Source organism: Coloeus monedula (genome assembly GCF_965178545.1).
Source record: "Coloeus monedula genome assembly, chromosome: Z".
Lineage (NCBI taxonomy): Eukaryota > Metazoa > Chordata > Aves > Passeriformes > Corvidae > Coloeus > Coloeus monedula.
Window position 1 is genome coordinate 11,699,732 of NC_138822.1, and position 21,067 is coordinate 11,720,798.

Below are 21,067 nucleotides of genomic sequence, written 5' to 3' on the forward strand. Positions count from 1 at the left end.
GAATATCCTAGCCAAAGTTTTCTGGCCCAGAGATCCTTATAAATGGTAAGTATGTTGTGAGTGGTGCAGTCACTGTCCTTCAGCAAAAATAGTTGTCAACATTGCGCTATTGGTAAGAATTTTTTTTCTTGATTAGAACATTATTAGAAACATTGACATCTTACAGAGAGAATAATACATTCCCCATGAGACCTCGGATTTAACCTTGAAGGAATACCCTGTGGCTGAGTAGAAATCTGTATCTCTCTAGGTAAATGGAGAGGACAAACAAATAAACAAACAAACAGAATATAAAAATTTGAATATTTCCTTACAAAAATGTCAATATAGATGTTCACATACTGGCTCCAAGGAATGTCCAATATGTTTGCTGAAAAAATTTAATTTATGGCAACAACCGTGTTATTTCTATTGTTAGTAAAGCTTCAAGGAACTAAGTTTGAAAATTTCAAATGAACTACTAGGGTAACATCAGTCAAATACACCTTGCATATTGCTCCTAGACTGATAACAATGAATACCATATCATGGAATTTATTTTATTTAGCAGCCTCCAAAAAGTGCATGATAAAAAATGAGAAAAGTGTGACTACCAGACAGCCTTTAGCTTTTTCTGACAGCCCCCTTGCAGATCCACTCTTAACAGTAGCTTTGGCCTTGCTGCTCTCTTGACTGTAACCCTAAAGCTAGAATCACACCGAGACTCACATAGGGCCGCCAGCCATCAGAAAAACTTTTGCTTGTTTTCTTGAAAAGAAAGTAGATTTCAGTTTTCTTGACTGTTAGGGAGCACTTGTAGGTAGTCAGAGAACTGGTTTAGGGGTGCAGGCTGCTGTGTGTCAGTATGGGATGCTGGGCCCCAGAAATGCTGCTACAAACTTGTCGGGACACCCAGGCTTGGAGTATCAATGGTGACGAGCAGCTGCAGCACCTGGTCCTCCGACCCCAGCCCAGTGACTGCCCCAACACCCAGTGGCCCTGAGCCAAGGCAGCTCCAGGGTGAGCTGAGCTGCTGGGGTATCCCAAGGGATGGGGGTGCTCCGGGTGAAAGAGTTGTGGGAGGAGGCTGCAGTTGCTGGGCTAGGTGGGCAGGATCTTCACGTGCCTGGTGTGCTTGCAGCTCCCAAGGTGAGGAAGGCTGGAAATTTGTGGTGGCTGGCAACAGAAGGAAACCTTTCCCATCAGCAAACGTGTTTGCAGAATACCAGCAGTGTCATGGTATCAAAGAGCTCTTCTGAGGGACAAGGCATGAGAGGTGGCTGAACCAAAGCTGGCAGCATGAGTTGCCAGACCAGTTCCCACTTTTTCACCTGAGGGGCGCACAAACAGTGGTGACCATGGATGCAAGAAGGCAAAAAGGTCACGGAGCAGAGAGGGGAACAGCTCAGTGGTGTTATGAGGACTGCACATGCATCCCACCAAGAAGGCTGCCACAGTCAACTCTGCATAATTCATGAAGCGCAAATCTTATTGCTTGTTTCCCAGTATACTCAAGTCTATCAGGCTCCAAAGTCCAGTTCAAAATCCATGCTATGTGTTTATCTTTGAGCTGGTAGCTTTAAATAAATACAGGGAGAGAGGGAAGGAGATGTCTATTGAAAGAGAAGAGGGAAAAGCAAGAGTGGAAATGTAGAAAGACTCTGTAAAAATAATACAAAAATAAAATTTTTCTCTTCATAATTAATGCTCCATTAATTCTAAATTCTTAAATAAATACAATTCACATTGCTCATGTCTGTATGAGTTCTGCTTCACATTGTTTCAGCACACAGGCTGCTTCATATTCCATTAAAGAAAACACAAACCATATGAAAATACTTAAATGACTGTACATTTTGGTATGTTATTGCCTTTTTTTGATTGATGATGTGAGATTGCACACCTCATTGCAAAGTAATGCTTTTAACTTAAATCAAATCATTTTTAAGTGAACATGTTTTATGCATTTATGCTTGTAGTTTGAAAAAAGTGTTTCCTAAAAAACAGTACTGGCTTTTAATTATCCAGTGAACAAGTCACTGGAGATGCTTGCATGTCTCAACCAGTGAACATTTACCTGTATTGTCATGCAACTGCTACAAGTTTAGGGCTCACAGAGCTGCTGTAGTCTTAATGAAGCAGTTAATGATGTGTGAATTATAGATCCTGACAGCCTCTTTTTAATAAAATCAACAGGACTGCATCCACAGTCTACCATAGCTGCTAAATAATGACAATACTGTCTGCTTAACATAATGCAGTATCTTTAAGTAAAGTACCATTCTTGAATGCTTGCACTGAAAAAATCTCATCAATGTAAAGAGGAATGTGTGCAATGAAGAACAAGCTGATACACATGACACTTCATTTCTTTCAGTTTGGGAAAGAAATGCACTAGCCACAGGGAATTCACAAATGAAGCTTCATGTAAAGCAATGTGTTTTTCATTGTTGTTGTAACAGCACTTCTATGAGATCCTTCACTGGAGTAAAGAACAACATAATGGGTAATGGACTTTAACAGTCAAAGTTTTCAGGGTGTTTTTTTGCTTTGTTTTGGGGGTGTTTTTGAAAGCATGTGAGCTTTATGTTCCCAACAGCTTTCAATGAACAACTGTCTTCACATTGTAGCTAGCTGGAATGTGATCTTTCCACACTTACTTATATGAAAATAGGTACTGCATATAAATATATATGTCAAGGAATTTTTTCCATACATTTAGCTAATAGAAAAAGAGTGATTGTTGTAAGAATGAAAGGGCTGGGTTTTTTTTTTTTCTTTCTTTCTCTTTTTTTTTTTTTTTTTTTTTTTTGGTGTTTTTTTTGGTGTTTTTTTTGGTGATCAGTCTCACAGCTAGCTAACAATTCAGGGAAAATTTTATGTGCTCCTTGTGCATATATTCCCTAAATAATCTTTATTGCCTGATAGATTGAAACTAAGCACTAAGGACTTTGGAAAAATCCAAGGCTATTTAATGTATGTGTTTGCTCTTTTTAAAGTTCTTTTTCCACAAAGATTTCAGGCAGCTGTCTTTCTCTCACTTATTTAGCAGATACTGAAGCGAAGAAAAGGGAAAAGATCCAAGTCACATTCACTAGCTCGTGTAATCACTTCATTTGCTATCTTGGTTCAGGCAATATCAGAGCAACAAAATACCAAAGCTAGAAAGAAACTGACATGTAAAAAAAACCCTCCAAGACAACCCAGCTACAAAAGAAGGAACTACCTAGCCTGTTATGAACTTGTGAATATATTCAGGATACAATAAACCTGGTCTGCTGGACTGAATTTACCCAAGTGAAATTTTTTTTTTCCAGTAAATAAGCTACAGTCTGTAAAGCCTGTTGTAATTATTGTGCGCAAGCAAAGCAGCATGACTTGCTTAGGGAAGCACAGCCAAACATTCCCCAGAAGCTCAAAGTCTGTTTTCCTGCATTGCTGCAGCCGTTTGTACAATAAACATTGGCCATTGCTGTACTCTTGAGCAAAAATCTTGGAAGTGCTTCCTGCATTTGCACCCTTCCACTCCTCTTTGCCTTCTTGCTTTTGTCTCCTGCCTCAGTCCTGTGAGTAGACAGATGAAAATACATATTCATACAAGCAGGTGTTTACATCTCCTTTCTTACGTGTATCTCTTAGTTTCCAGTACTTCATGACTGTCCTCTCTTCTATAATCTTTCTTCCACCCTTCTCAGTTAACAGCTTGTTTAGCCATCCCAAATAATATCCTGTATCCTCTGGTCCACTCAGCAACTACAGGGAAAAACACAACTGCACATCCCTTATGAATTGAGAGACCACCCCTGCCAGTGAATCCATTTTTCCTCCCTGATCCACCCTCAATGCATGGGGTCAGATTTGCTGCGTGGAGCAGATACTGGAGAGAAGATGGTGAAAAGAGAGGCAGACCAGCTGTTAAGACAATTAATCTTTCTACAGGTGAAGAATTTTGGGTGACCACAGGCCTTCCAATCATTCCTCTCTTTCAAAGCAAACCCAATTTTGTATGGAAGAAAACCAATGTGGAGAGGGTGGATGTACTTCTTGGGAAAAAACTTATGTATCCAGTGCTGTGGATAAGGTAGAGATGGTAGAGTAGTAAAGTGCTCAAGCACTTTTGAAATTGAATACATGGAAGGCTTAGAGTCCTAATACCGCTCATTATTTTTGCTATTACTAGAGTAATGAAAAACCCAAAAGTTGAGACTCTTTTATAAGCCAAAATCTCAGCCTAGTAGCTGCTGTACAGCTCCTTTCACTTGTCTCGTCATTAGCATCAGTGGCAGCAAATCCTCGAAAAGCAGCGGTAGTAAAACTGCCGTCGGAGAGAGGCTGGGAATATGCCTGCTCGGGAGCACGCACAAGAACTGAAACAGAGTAAATCTCCCTCCAGTGCAACATGCCATCCACTTCAGGCATCCTGAGTGGTGCCATATGCTGTCAATATTCCTGTTCACATCAGTCACTTCCTTGGAGAATAAAGCACCACAGCTCCTGGGAATTATGGAAGGGCACAGGTCTTGAATTGATAGTCTCCAGCACTGGAAAATCAGTAACAAATGTGAAAAAACTTAATCTGGGGACAAGATTGAAGCCAGCTTTATCTTTTTGGTGAGAAAGCAAAAAGTGTATTAACATTTTACTTATTTAAGGCTTTTTCATTTAATTATAAGGTAAATATCACAAGCAATATTGCTTTTCTTTTATTTTAGACCACCTACCTAAAAGAGAATAAGAGATCCAATCATGCAATGATCCTCTGCTTCATTACCACACGAAAAAGGTTTAGAAAAGCTTAGGATAAGCAGTGGGATTTGTGAGCATGTTTCTGAGTCAAACCTTAGAGATTTCTGAGTTTTGCTTAGAATCCCTTGCCTTTTTCCACAATCAGACCTTAGAGGACCTTGGAGAAAGACAGGTCATTAAATGATTCAGTTCTAATCTATAATGGCTTCTACTGATATCAGCAAAACCTGTGCTTTCCATGAACCATATCTCTAAGCAGTATTCTTTAACTAGGAAAATACTGGCCTATCCTGATTTTTCAGTGAGATTTTTTTCACAGTGGTACTTTTCTTTTGTTTCTCAGTAGTTTATGTATTCTTCTGTTGCAATGTTCAAGAGAAAATCATTGTGAAGGTGTGTCTTGCACTGCATATTGCCTTAGCTGCTTCAGAGCTGGCAGTGTGACATATCTGATTACAAAAATGGCGGTATTTTATTATTGCAACAGAAAGAGCTAGAAGGTGAAAATCAGTTACACTCAATAAGCTCTTAAAATGCGTAGGTGCTTTCATTGCTGTTAGTGTTTTTCAGGGTTCTGAGGGGGCCAAGCCAGTTTCATGTGATTCAGGGACTTTTAAAGTGGTGTCTCAGTGGACTGCACTGCTGTTTTTGTTAAAGCACAGATCTCATTGAGGCTGGTGCTGTAGGGAGTGTAAACTGGCATGATGCCACCAAAATGAATGCAAATCTGCTGCTTTTTGCATTGAGAAGGTTGCCCTGAGATAAAGCAAACTCAGTTCATGTCCTATAATGACAATAATGCACCACATAGAAGGACTTTTAAATTTGCTTTGAGTAAACTCAGAAGAAAAGCATGTATCAAAATACAAAAAAAAAAAAAAAAGAGTCATTTGGTCTCACCTAATACATGTATATAAAAGAGTGTAGCTTTGATGGAGACACTAGTGAATTGGTTATGTTTTCATAATGACTTCTTTACATTATTGAATACAATGGGAACTTTAAGGCCAACTGCAATAACAGTTTCTCATGAAAAATTAACAAAGAATTTATGGAAATGTAGAAAAAGTCCCAAAGCAATTAGCTTAGATTCCTCTAGAGTCTGAGAAAAGCCTGGATAATTGCAGACAGAAACTGCATAAAGTGGCTATTTTCATTATCACAGGATACAGAAAGTCCATTTTCATCACAATGGGGCATAATGATGTTAAAGCTAACACGGAGATCTGTTTAAAGAGATTGAAGCACAGTTTACAGAATGGTTTGATTTACATGGCATTCGGATCCATATTAAAGATCCTTCTCTAAGTGATGCAGTGTTTTTTGTCTTCAAAGGGGTCTTCAAAGCCTCCTGAAAGGTAAGAAAGTAAAATAGATTTCAGTCTCAGGAAGCTAATTGCACATTACGAGTGGAATGCACAGAAATTAGTTTAACTTGAACAGAGAGAAGCGAAGTTGGGATACAAATCAGTACATAAATACAGATATGAAAGTACTCATTATATATATGTTTATAAGCTAGTGCTACATAGTTTGGAAACAGAGCATTTGTGCAGGTTAAGGTCACGTGAAAATCACCCTTAAAATTATAAGAATATTGCTGAGAGCACCTGTAACACCTCCTCAGCCCTATTTTCTGTTTTGTCTATGAGATCCATTGATGCATTTTATTTTATTTCACTACTCTGCGCATGGTGCGCTCCCGCCAATCTAATTACTCCTCACATGAACTGGAAAGTCATATTCTGGTTGGATGCCCATGCTCAGATGATTTATATTATATAACACAAGCAGCCTATTGTAATCACAGATGTCCTTTGCAATGTCACTCGCTTCAATCTACAGAGTATTTCTGCAAAAGACGTCCATAAATGGCTGTAGGTAAAAATTTTCTATTACAGCGCAGAATAATTTCTACACTATTACAGTACAGCCCTGTGGTCATTGTGCAGGTGAAGTTTGCTTTGGTCTCCAAGGGGATTTTGACTACACATTCAGGCCTTATATGTTCTCACAGCTGAGTACCACAAATAGCATACAGTCTAGCTGTTAGGTTTGATTATAATCTTGTTCATATCAGTGTAAATCAAAGCAGCCTTGCCAAAGTTTTGCATAAGTGGAAGTCTGAAGTACAGATGGGCTAGCTTTTTTTTCCACTAGTTTGCCAGTTTACTTCTCTCTGAGTGCTGATATATATTGGTATAATTATAATTTAGATCCATTTTACAATAGATTAAACATGATTAATATATGCTAATGCATGATCCTTTTTTCCTCCATGAATATTTTGATAATCTTTTTCTCCTATGTGAGCGGGAAGGATAAATGGTGTCAGTGTTTTAATTGGCAGGGAGTTAACATCATAAATCAGAACTCATGGGTAGCTGCTTATCACCTGCATGAGCACAAGTGAATTTATCTACATACTCATCTGACCAATTTTATCTGGTTTTGTGTTTTCACAGTTTTAAAAGTAAATATGCTCCTAAAAAGTTACCTATTTTCTCCTATCATACAGTTACATTAATTGCTGTATGAGACTAAGTAATAATAAGAGTCAATGCTTAAATATGGCAAATGGTTGTGATCTTTTTTTCCCCAAAGACTGCCTCACAAAAGGAAAAGAAAAAATAAAAAAAAACCAGGAAAAACCTGCCACATGAAAAAAAAAAAAAAAAAGCTCCACAAAAATATTTCTATAAGCCTTCAAGGACCAAAACCCAATTTGGATTCACTGAACCAAAAGCTTACTTGAAACTCTGCTGAACACAAAACTGACATTAAACACCCTTGGATCTGAAACTTCTGAATGGTTTAGATACCAGTAGGTCAAATGAAGTCATTGCTCAAGGGCTAGTTTGAAACTACTTGTAACATGTTTTGATTTACAGATTATCAATTCAGCTGAGCAGCAGAGGAACATATTCGGAGAATCGCATAAACAAATACATTCAACTGTACTGCAGATTAACCTAAAGTGACACATTTATTTAAAAATCTGCCTACTACTTGTCCTCATTGATTAAATGCCCTTAAGAAAGTGAGTCTGATGAAATAGAAGCCATTAAGATTCAGCACACCTCCTCCACTCCTTTTGATGGTTGACACATTCCCTGGAGTGGGAGATTGGACGGCTGATAAGCTAACACTGAATTATAAGCACTTTGTGCAATGTCACCCGCAAATGAAAGATCTACTGTTTTGCTTGCAAAGCAACAGTGCACCTTAACAGCACAAAAATATACACGGTGCAGAATTATTTCATCTGCTGTGCTGGGAATATAAATGAATGTATGTATATGCATTTATGTACATCATTTGTGGATTTTTATGGCAGAGACCAGCTCACAGCGCAATACAGCTTGCTTGGAGGCACAGTACCACTGATCAGGAATACAGGAGTGTCTGTTTCAGTGTTGTCAGAAAGCCAAACAAGCATGGTGTGATATCTCTATTGTGTGTGCCATGGGAAGATTTTTCCAAAGCCAGTTCAGGGAACAAAGAAATGGAGAAATGTCCTTCTCCCTAAGTCTCACTGGGCTCAGGAGGAGATTATGCTTGAGTTTTAGAAGGACCAGATGAAAACAGTGTAGCGATTACTTGGAAAATGAGCTTTGGCATTTTGTACAGCTCTGCATAACTGTCTTAGGCTGTTGGGAGCCATTCATGCTAATTACAAAACCTTCTACAAAGGTGATGATCTCTGGGTTATTCCAAATGGCCAAATAGCAGAAACTAAACCTACAGTCTCACAACAGTGTGTTCAGTAGCAATGAAGGCGTAGAAAGCTGAGTCTTTCCCTTTCATCAGTCACTCCTTTAGCTGCCAGCCCAGGACACCACAAGGATACAAGATGACCCTGAACTGAGGAGCCGGTCCAGTAGGGAAAAAAACCAAACCTTAAAAATAAAGTCATGTGGACCCTACCACCAAACAAGGAACTACAGTCTCCAGTTTTTTACAGAGCTTGGCGTGAGCTCTGTCCTCTCTGCCACAAAAAACCCAAATCAAAACTAAACCACTTGACTGAGCTCTAACTTGTCTTAGCCTGTTGTAGTTCCAAGCATTGCACAGATTTTATTTGCAGGTAGCTAATTGTGAGGTCCAAGACCTGCTGTCAGTGCCTGTGTTAATACCTTATTGGTTTCTCTTGACATTGTTTATTCAGTTTGTTGTTAGACACATCTGTGGTGCTGAGCCAGTTTTGACAGCTCCAGATCAGCTCACCTACTCATCTGGGTTATTTAGGGCTCCAAATCAGTCAACTGTACTGTAGATATATTTGGAGTCTCGCTGTGGGACTTTCATGATTATTAAGAACAGTTGCTGACGAAAATGTTCTTAATAATGGTAAAGATACTGCAGCATGACAAGCTCTGCCTCTAAAAACATCAGTGTAAATTGGCAGAAAAAGGAAGGGCTAGAGGTGAAGGTGTTTAGACAAACAGAACAATCAAGCACCACATTTGTTAGTTCCATGAGCTTACTGATGGTTTGCTCCTTCTGTTTATAAAAAATAGTTTTCCCTGAATAGGAGAACTAATGAAACCTGTATTTCTACAGAGCAGCATGCTTTATCCTGCATTTACAGTGCCATCCACGTAGTCAGTGCTGCTTCTCTACCCTTCTGCTGACCCCATTGCAAGGGGGACCAGTCTGCTCTGGTGCTGCTTGTGCACTGCTGGCCAGTTATGGCTGAGTACAGCCACTCTTCCCCTTTGCGGGGGCACTGGGAGTATTTCTGGCCTCTATCCAGCTGCCAGTTTTCACACAAATTCTAGGAACTTTATTATCCTGGAATTCTACTCTGCTTTTAAATTCAATGGAATTGGCAGAATTACAGCATGTCTTTTCCTCCTTTATTACTCTACCTGCAAATTTCCCTTCTCAGTTTCCTCCTGGCAGTTTTATGCCTCAGCAATATATGAAGAAACACTCAACATACCCCCCCACATACCCTATGCTAAATACAGCTCTTTGGCATAGCTGTAAACCAGGACTCTAAATCACGACATTTTGGTGTTCGTGACAGGGAGGACAAATAAAGAATGGACTAGCACTGAAGTTTGTGCAGGTGAGGAGTGTTTCGGGTAGAGAGACTGATAAAAATCACAGATAAAGGCACGTGATAAATTGAGTGAGTGGCTGGGTATGTGTTACAGGATGACTTTTTTGAGGCCACCAGCTTTGCCTTGAAAGATACAGAGAAAGATGTTAGAGTATCTCCTGACTTCCAGGATGAGAGCATCTCCTAGAGTGTCTTTCTGCAATTGAGCACTGATGGACGGACTCAGCTGCCCATATAAGGATGTCAGTGACATGGTTTTCCAGCTGCCATTCCAGAAAGCCACAGGATTCCCAAACACTGACATCACCTATGCACAAAGATAGTGGGTGTCTCAGACACGTGAAGGTCTGGGAGTGGCCATCACTTAACAGCACCTGTGTGTAGGCAGTGGAACTCATCCCCAGATTCATAAGTAGTTCCATCAGTGTGGAAGGAGAAAGTGGGATTGGGGATGCTGGGTAAATGTTTCACTTGTGGGGTTTCGCTTGTGAGACCACACCTGGAATGCAGGGAGGGCAAATATGTCCTGTTTTGGTTCCCCAGTGTATGACAGATGTGGGTCCACCAGGGTGGTGATTGGGCTGCAGCACTTGGCATGCTGTGTGAGCTGGAGGGAACTGAGTTAAAACAAACTGATTTTGGCCCTGAGAAGCCTGATCTAACAGGAATGGATCTGACCTCCCTGCATCCTTTCCCTGCCATGCAAGCCATTCAGGAGCCACGGCACCTTCAGGCTGGGCCCACTTCCCTTCATGTGGGCCAGCAGAAGAACAGGCAGAAGGTTCTGGGCCATACGCAGAGATACTCAGGGACACTGCTGAGCCTCATGGCCTCTGGGCTCCCAGCTCATGCTGCCACTTGGCCTCTGCTGTGAGAAATACTATCCTGAGTTGACAAATTTGTGGTGACTTGGGACACAGAGCTTGACCATCTGAAGAACAGCCTTTTTCCCACATTTTGATCCTATAATATATTAGTTTCAAATGTAATCTCATGGAAAAGCTTTTAAGAAGCATCACTAATTCCTTAGCAGTTGCTAAACATTCACCAGGGGTGTTCTGGCATTCAGACCATTTCTTATCTAACAGCTGTCATGCGAGTGAACCTTATAATAATTTTTGTTCAGCTTCTGTTGCTGTTTTGAAAAGTCCAGATTTACTCTGTCTACCTCTTAAGGCTTCTGAAAGGTACTGGGATACAATGACAACTCTATAATTATTTCTTTGCCATAAAGAAAGTCATGCACAGCATAAAAAAAAGCAGCAAATACCAGAGTGCACAACTCCAGCATGATAAGCTTACATCATGTACTTGATTGATGTCAGAAAACCAAAGCCATGCATGCAAAAAAACCCAAACCAGCCCCACCAAAAGAAGCCACTATTGTCTAATGATATGTCATGGCCCAACCCCAGCCAGCCACCAAGCCCCAGGCAACCTCTCACTCACCACCAGCAGGAATAGGGAGAGAATTGGGAGCTGGAAAGTTTCTGGATGGAGATAAAGACAGTTTAATGGGGAAAACAAAAACCATGAACACAAACAAATTAAAACAAGGAATTATTTCATTGCTTCGCATGGGCAGGCAGGTGTTCAGCCATCTCCAGGAAAGCACGGCCCCATAATGCGTAACACTTTCTTGGATAAATGTCATCTCTCCAACCTTTCCCCACTTCTTCTTTCTTCCCCCCAGCTTTATGTACTGACCATGATGTCACATGGTGTGGAATATCTCTCTGGTCAGTTGGGGTCACCTGTCCCAGCTGTGTCTCCTCCCAGCCTCCCAGGCACCCCCAACTTCCTCACCAGTGTGGAAGTACAAACAGCAGAAAAGGCCTTGGCTCTGTGTGAGCCCTGCTCAGCAATAACAAATACAACTCTGTGTTATCAACCCTGTGTTCAGCACAAATTCAAAACACAGCCCCATACCAGCCACTGTGAAGAAAGTTAATTCTACCCCAGCCAAAACCAGAACATGACAAAAGCTGAAATATTCCAAAAATCACTGAACATGCATCTCAAAAGACCCCTTTTATAGAGATGCCCACTGCCTTGCTGATGATGTTGATTCAAGCGGTCTTTTGGCACAATAGCAGCTTTTAATCCTTGAAGCCTTTGTAGAAAATGTTGCAGAGAGAAAAGATGACCAAATATGATTTTATTTCTTCCTTCATTTCATAATATCCTTGATATATAATCTATACATGCTGCTAAGAATGTATATTTTCAGAGAATAGGTGTGTGTAAGCACATATTTATTTGTTCCAGAAATACAATGAAAATTTCTGTTTATTCATTTTTAATAAGTCAAACTTGGAAAAACTACCAACTTTTTAATACTTATCAGTATGAATTTCTGTCAGAATATTTAGCATTCAGAAAATATGACTATACTTTGTAATTTATAGCTTTGATAACTGAATCCAGGGATAAACGGCAAGAAATTTAAAAAAAACCCTTATCAATTTAACCAATTTTATCATACAAGTTGAAACTCCTTTAAAATAAAACAAAACTCATAGTGAAAGAAAAAATCTGACACACTTGTTTTTGTACCTTTAGATCAGAGTAAAATTTTCCAGCATGTTCATTGAGTCTTTGGAAATATACCCAAGATTCTTCATTTGCATAAGTATTTAATCACATTAATACATGTTCCTCCTTACCTGTGTGAGTTCCCCTGAATAATCAAGTAAACCTTGCTCAAAGCATAGAGTCTCTGTGGTTATGTACAAACAAAAGTGATCGTCCCACACTTGTGCCAAATTTATCACTAGGCATTACTTGACCCTTGATGATAATTTTAGTTACCATAGACCAAATTGTCTGGAGCACAAAAATAAAGTCTTGATTGAATGATACCGCTTTCCTTTGCTTAGAGTGCCTTTGTGAATAAAGGTTAGGTAAAAATTATAAATCTTTGAAAAATATTAGATTCTTCAATATAGCACAGTCAAACGCTTTCTTTCCATCTAAGGACATAGGGATGGGAAGCCTGCCCAGTCCCCCAGCAGACAGTCCTAAATAGGTCAGTGCTTCTGCTCTCTAAATCTTCACTGGTATTTAACACTGCTTGGGGAAAATGTTTGTCATTTCATTTATTTCAGGTACATGTGTTCACAGTGCACTGTGTAAGGTAGTCCTAGTCCTACTTAATGCCGATTTTTTTCAGCTGTGATGTAATAAATCATGGAAGTAAAGTCTAGATTGTGAGCTTTCAAAATAAACCTGACCTCACATTACTCAGATTATAGCATACTATAACTAGCTGATTGTATTTTGTTACCTACACTCAAACCTGAAGATTCTGAAAGATCTATTAGAAAAATCTAAGGAAGGACATAACTGTTAAATATTTATGGACTCAGTTGAAAGGCATTTAAGGCATATTGCTTAAGGAAATAAAATAGGAGTGTTTTTTAGAAATTGAATATGAAGTTCAAGGTTGATACAAATGTGGAAGTTAAGAGCATTTAAATGAATCAGATATTCAAAGCTAGCTGCATGTGTTTGACCGTACTATTACTCTCTGTGTGGGATTATTAGAAATTCAAAGACACATGAAGACCTAGTATTTGACTTGGCCTTCAGCTGGAGGCGCTCATATTTCTTCCCAGCTGGACTATGTATACATAGCAGGAAAATGCAGACGAGAGCTACAGGAAGTGTGCATGCTGTTATAAACACATAGCTCAGAAAACAGTGTCTCAAAACTACGTTGACAGGGATTGTCTTGATATTAATGAGATGCCTTTTACCAGCACATATTTCCATAAATGCATATTAATATTTAAAAATGCCATCTAAGATTGAAAAAAATATTTTATGTTTGCTTAAACGTCAGCATGTTCTAGCTGAAGAATACATACTTAAAACACAGTGCTGAAGAATGGATGCTGCAGAAGGGTGCAAATGAAAGAAAAGATTTCTACCAAAAATCCCAAATAAATAAACAGAGAAGTAAAGTGTACTTAAAGATCATATTTGGAAGAAGGCTCTTTCAAGAAGAAAAGAGCTATCCATAAAAAGAGAATAGTATTTGAAAAGGCATTTGAGTTGTGGTGTGTTGTGGCTCTGTGGCATTGCACTGCTTGGCTGAAGAGAGGTTATGAAGAAAGACCCACCCATGGGAAGACACTGAACCTCTCATGTGTGTTTCACTGCAGCCTGTATTGGCTCGTAAATCAGTGACAGCCTCTGCAAGTGCAATGCTTTTTGAACATCACTTTTGAACATGGTCTGGTGGCCTGCCTTGACAGAAAATCTGTGATATTGTTTGTGTATTCTCCCTATCACTTAATAGACCACAGTAAAGAGAAACTTACTTATCTTAGGTGGTTAAATATCCTAATGGATTTACTGCAAGTGGTATGAAGCTGGGTGAGTGTGGCAATTTTCCCCCCCTTTCATCTCCTTTTATCTACCTTTTAGCCTTACCTTCTTCTTTGTCATCAGCTTTTATTATATCTATCCCTTAGAGGATCTGATTCAAAAGGTACTGCTGTCAATGGCAACCTCTCACTGACTTCAAAGGACTTTGGATCAACCCCCAAATGACTCATTTTAAGCAATTGTATTACACACTGCTTTTTTGTTTGCTGTGTGAAATCATTTTCTAAACAAAAAGATGTCAGATATTTGCTGAAATGGTAAAATGAGTGATGAAGAAAAATAAATCATTCAAAGGTATTTCTTCTAGGACTTGTCCAAGTTTAACCAGAGACAGTCAGTTTCTAGAAATCCATTTACATGCATACTGATGCAAAAGCTACTCCATATATTAACAAAATGAATATCACTGATACTAATCCCATAGCAGTTTTCACCATGAAAAAAAACCCTGTACTTTTCCCCCTTTTGCTCTGTAACATATTATTTGTGGCTTGTCATTGTGATAGGGGTTTAGTTACAGTTGTTAAAGCAGCATTACCTAATATTTTATTCTCATATACAGTGACACACTTGAAAGCACAAGAAAACAGTGACCACATAGTAGATTAACTGTGGGTTAAACTGTTTCATATGGATGTCACTGGCTTGAATGTAGTGCATTTTGGCACAAATCAAGAAGCATCTGCTCTGAGAAACAGTGGATAATGCAGTGATAAAAATTCAGTCTATGAGACAGCACCACTACTGCCACTGCTACTTGGTCAGCAGTAGGAGATCTCCCTAAAATTGGAGAGCCATTTTGCCTTAGCTCCACATATTTTGGTGAGATATGCCAGAAACTTAAAAGCATAACAAAGCTATTTTTACTCACAGTTTATTCAATGCATGGTTTATTGCATGACAGGGATTTTCACAAAGCAAATCTGAAATCTGCTTAACAGCATGGAATTTCTTGGGCCTTTCTCTCTTGCCCAACTCTCCCAGAAGAGAGGATGTATGAGTCTGAATTATATCTTCATGTGCTACAGCAGCCAACATTTCTCCAGTGCTCATATTATCTAGTTTAAAAGCAGGTGATAGTGCAAATGGGTTCAGCATGTGCTAATAAGGCATCATAAACAGATATTATGTCAATTTTCAAAAATTACAGTAGCTCCTCTCTTTCAGCTATAAACACTGCCAAGAGGGAAACAATACACTGCATTGCACAATTCTTAGGGTAAGCTCATACACTGTAAATAATTCAAATTAGTAACATGAAAATCTGTGCAGCTGGGCAGGAGTTAGACAATGTGTCTTTCATGTTGGAAATGATTGATAGGACTGGCCAGTGTGTATGGCAAAAATCTGAGGATGGATTCCAAGTAAACCATGTCACACAATTGGTTATAACCCAGTAGTCAGTGTATGCTGGCAAACTGCATAGAAGAAAGGTGCACCCTATCTGCTGGAGGAAAACGAATCTACTTATGTCATGCATTTCTTAGCCTGAACTGGCTAATGAATATTCTTTACATTTTTGCATTATTATTATTATTATTACTGCTACAACTACTACCATTTTCTTTGTGTGCTCTTGTTTTGAAAGAAATTGTACTTGATCTGTAACATTTCCTTCAATGCTAAAATTAAGAACAAAAATTAGTGATAATCTCCTATATTTATCTACTTTCTTGTCCTGTTTGTCAGCGAGACCTCGCTAAGTTCAAGCTTATTTTCACTTGACTCTCTTGGTTTCTCTTCATTTTTAGACTGCTTATGGTAGTTAGTTAATTGTATGCTTTCAGGTCAAGCAACATCAAGACTAAAAATCTCCTAAAACTAAGTCAACCAGTAGAATTAATTTTTATGCTATAGAAAAAAATGTTTCAGTGTCCCCATTTCCGCGCTTGCAGGAAAAATTGAGAATAGAAGCACTAACACAACAAATACAAAACTCCACCTTCCTCTTCCTCCAAACTATCATAGAATGTTTTGGGTTGGAAAGGACCTTGAAGTTCATGGAATTCCAACCTCCCACCATGGGCAGGAACACCTCCCACTACCCCAGGTTGCTCAAAGCCTCATCCAACCCGACCTTGAACACTTTTAGGGGTGGGGCATCCACAGCTTCCCTGGATAACCTGTTCCAGTGCCTCACAAGATAATTTTTTAAATGATATTTTTAAAATATTTTTTTCATAATTAAAAACTGAAGTTATGAGAAAGGCAGTTAAAAAAGATATCCTTTATAAAAAGAATATAGAAGAAATATATAATAAATATAAAATAATATTAGCCCTGACAAGATATATTTGAAGCCAAAACAAAAAAAAGGCTAGTAAAGGTTTTGAAGAGAAAGTTATTAAAAGCAAAAAAAAAAGACTTTTCTTGCCTTTTAAGTGCATCAGAACCAAGGACCTGTCTAGAGAGCTGATGGAACTCATAGTTGATTGATGTGGAAAAGAAAGATAAAAACCATAGCAGAAAAGCAAACTAGATTTAGTTTTGTCACTCAGGAGAAAATCCTAAAGTCTACTGGTTGGGTTCATTCTGCATGACACAATTCTATAGAACAGCTTAGGCTGAATCATCAACGAAACCTGCTTTCAGCAAATCCAGGGGGAAAGAGGATCAAATTACTAAGTTGAACCACCATGAAACTGCCTGACTTTAGGTTGGTGCTTTGCTTCTGTGCCTAATTTTCATTCCTGGCTTCTTCCACCTGCTTCCATTCATCACATATTACAGACTTAGAGGCCTTTGTGGATTTTTTCTAAAAGACTTTACTGACACTGCAATCTAGGGAGCACTCCCAGGAGCTGATGGAACTCAGGCACTCAGATGTTCCCTAAGGCATCTCTCAAGTGTCGGGAAGGTGAGCACTTCACTCATGCAGTCTTTTCCTATTGCTATAGCCTTGCTGCCAGCATTAACTCAAGACTTTCAAAACAAATCAGATATGAATATGATGAACCACCAACGGGGCAAAAGGAACAATAGCATATGAAGAACTGAGAGCAAAACAAAGAATTGCATTAAGCTACCATATAAATCCCTGACCACGCTTAAAAACCACTAATCTTGATTCCTAAATATATTATCTGTAAGATAATAAACAGTACTGAAAGTGTGAAATGGAAATGCTTCCCTACTTTTCTTGTAATACTAGGAATAGGAAGTATTCAATGGAAATCCAAGGCAATAACTGTAAGAGAAGCAAAAATTTCTTTTTTTTTCTCTATACCACTTCTAACTAACATTGTCCTATTAATTGCTGCAGAAAACTGTGAAGGCCTTGAGCATAAGGGAATTGAAGGAGAGATTTGAACAAAATCACAGAATTAGGTTACTCAGTGACTGTTAAAAATGAGGATCTTGATTCAACTTCCAATGAGAGTCTCTAGCCCATAAGTTGCCAGAAACAAGAACCTACACTGTGCTGTAGGTCCATTGTGCTAAAGTATGCTGCATTCCACTCTGAAGCACCTCATGCTAACTTGTGCTTGTTGGACAGATGCTTGATTTGACCAGTTGCAGTCCTTTTTATTTCTTTATATGAGTAAAGACAGAACATGGAGCTGGTATTTTGGGTTGCATTTGTTTGTTTGTTTGTTTGTTGTAAACAAAGTGACTTACATAGGATAAATGTGGCACCAACTCCAACCTTGGTACGTACTGTTTCTTTAATGAAGAAACTAGCTTCATTCTAACCTAAAAAACAAAACAAAAAACAAAAAAAAAAAAAACACAAAAAAAAGAGAGAAGGGAGCAGTGTACATAATAATTGTGCTATTTATGATGAATAACCTTTTTTCATGTTTTAATTGGAACAAATTGGCAAGCAGCTACTCACAGATTCACAGATACTAATCACAGAATTCAGGCGTTCTAAACATTTCTGACAACATGTTTATTATCTTTTCTTTCACCATTTTAATATTAAAAGGCCCCTACAGTTCATTATGCTGTTAACAGCAGTTCAATATACACAGAGGACTCATATATAGCTATCGACTATGTGTAAAAAAAGGAAAAGAAATATGGAGTGAAACTTTTTTTGTATAAACAAAAGAGAATCAAACAGTAGTAAATACATACCCTCCAAAGTGCACAACTTTTTGCTAATAAATTCTCCATAAAACATACATTTAGGTGATGTGAATTTGATTATTATTTGTAGTAGTAATAGTAGTATTTCAGCATATTGGAAATCAGATTGTTGTTACTACTTCTGCATAAGATGTAAAAGGGAAAAATCCTTCTTCAGTCTGTGGATCAAATAAGGTAAATTATCAGATAGTCTATAACAATATCTAACACAGATTATGAAACTTGCTATGTATTCCCAGTGTCTCCTGGATGAATATCCTGCTTTTGGGTGAACTGCTGAGACCACCTTCATCATGAGTAGAGTCTGTGAATAACATTGACAATCCAGTTTCTAGTCCTGCAAAACAGCTTAGAGACTATTACAAGTAAATAGGTCAAAATGTCCTCACACAGAACAGTGACAGGGGACAATTAAAATTAATAGAAACCCTACCAAAGTTGTGTTTCCTAAGCAGATCCAAAGCATTCAGCCACCAAGGTCACATGGATTTCTTTTCTCCAGTGAGTAGTCCTCTTCCCCAAGTCCTGTCCTGAACACAAGAAGCTGGTGATTCTCTCCATCGCTTCTTTTCATCTGGCATAGAGAACTGGAAAGCAAAGTCTGAAAAACTACATTTCCCCCCCACTCTGCAGTTTCCACAGACAGTGAAGTAGAGAGAACAGAATTTGTACTTGCATATCATCTTTCATAACCACACTGTGAAGCCAATGAAGGTATTATCTTCCTTATATTGGTCCACATTTATTTCTGAGGAGCAAGTCCAACAGAGGTCTGCCAAATTGGTGGCTGTTGGTTGATGCATTCATTAATTGCACCAAACTGTAGAATCAAATTGGTCCAAACTAATTATAAAAGACATTCCTTCACTCTATAAGGAGACATATTAGCTACATATATATCATGTGATTTGAAATTAGGAGGAACTGCCCCCAGTTCACACTTCTATGCATTTTAGAAGCACATACTTTTTAAAAATAGTTGGAAAAATCACGTCCATATAAAGTGTAGCCTTGAAAGTTGAGGGGCTCACAGGTGCACCCATCTCCTGGCAAAATGAGGAATAATACAGTGAGAAAAAATGAAAAGTCAGTGAGGAAAAAGCATAAAAAGATGTAGGAGCAGTAGTCCTGCCAATCCTCAACTGAACATCTATATGCGTTGCAAAGGGGGTGCCTTATGAAAGAAAATTAGAGGATATTTTACTTCCCTCAATTTTATTATGATATGAAATTGAATTTGTCGCTTTGCCAAGAATCCAGCTAAGGAGATCTTTTTAGCAGGAATGAAAGGTAGGATAATTTTAAAACCAAATCTTTAAAGTTATATGGATTTTGTTTGGCATCATTTGTTTTCCCTGGATAACCTTTATTTTCATTATAAATTGCGTCTCTCACTTCACAAATGGTGACTATCACTGTGTGGTGGAGAATTGAGGAATTATGCACACCCAGCTGGTATGCTAATCGTGTGCTGTTTGTTTAACAGCAGCATCAGGAATAAAAAATTGTCTTCACTAGTTCTCTGAAAGCCTTTACAAATAACAACACTTATGTAAAACTTAAGGTCTGAATATTCTGTGTTTATGAGTAACAGGATATTATCATATTAAAATCATTACTAAGCTAGTGCCTGAATATTTGTTCTGAATCCTGTCAATACTCTAATGGCAGTAGTCTTGGAAACTACACATCTGCTACAGGATTAATTACACACATAAAACATTATCATTGCCCTACATCTCCTATGAGGTAGAGAGGCTGCTAGGATGATTAATGGCTCTGTATGACATACAAGGGAATAAATGTAAATGTTACCCAATGGATAGGAAGAGCTGTTCCTTGTTTATATTAGAACAAACTGAAATACCTTATTGGTGCAATATTATTCTTTAAGGTCTGCAGGCAATGTTAAAAAATCCTAATCCACAAATTCTACAACATTTGCTGTACTGTTGAGAGAATTTCTATCTGTCATGGCGTTTTGAAATATTTTGAACATGGCGGGGGGGGGAGGGGTGTGTGCTCACAGGTGTATTAAACAGGTTCCCTACTTGGTGAGTCACCTTTCCTGCTTATTGTAAGTAGTGATGATGCTTCTAGGGCCAGTGTTAGACCTAAGCCATTAGGAACTTCTGAATTTTGACTTAGAATAAGTCTTCAGGCACAACAGGGGAAAAGCATTTCCTTTTATACTACATCAGGGAGCATAGGATCAGTTGTGACAGAAAAGAAGGAAAACTGGAGGAAATATTTAAAAGACAGTCCGTTGTTTACAATTAAAATTAACAGAGCAGAGTTCAAAGGTGACATACCAGTATGCAATTAAGGCCATGGGCAGCCCCAAGCAAGCAATTAGGTGAGAATTATAACAAATGTAAACTGGAGCTAATCTATTGATCATGTCACTTCTTCACGCTTCATTATTTCTTTAGACGTCCTTTAATAAAGACCCCAAGTGGTCCTCCATACCTTTGTCACTGAAATCTGAGATACTAGATTGCAAAGACTGAGCCCTTTGTTCTTACAAAACTATTTGTTTCTGTCCCTGCTAACTCATACTTCCTTCCTTTGGAGGATCACATCCTACATGTGGGACTGAGAGCTGTGGCAAATCATGAACACTGCAAAGCTGTTTGTCGGCAACGCCCTTAAAGCACAAACACGTTCATAAGCCAAATAAATCTCAGATGCACTTTGTAATTTATACTTGCATTAATATAAAATTTTGCAGCCTTCTGCCCAGGTGGGATACAGCTTGTATGTAGCTCAGCAAGCAGCATTCTGCAGGAG

General features: G+C 38.6%; 1 long non-coding RNA gene across 1 annotated transcript; it reads right to left on the reverse strand.

Moving 5' to 3' along the window:
* Positions 1 to 5,857: 5,857 nt before the first annotated feature.
* Positions 5,858 to 12,560, reverse strand: LOC309585383. The gene is made up of 3 exons (XR_014227291.1): positions 12,460 to 12,560; positions 11,243 to 11,283; positions 5,858 to 6,076 (listed from the first exon to the last, which is right to left on the reverse strand). It is a non-coding gene; the product is annotated as an uncharacterized lncRNA (long non-coding RNA).
* Positions 12,561 to 21,067: the final 8,507 nt, after the last annotated feature.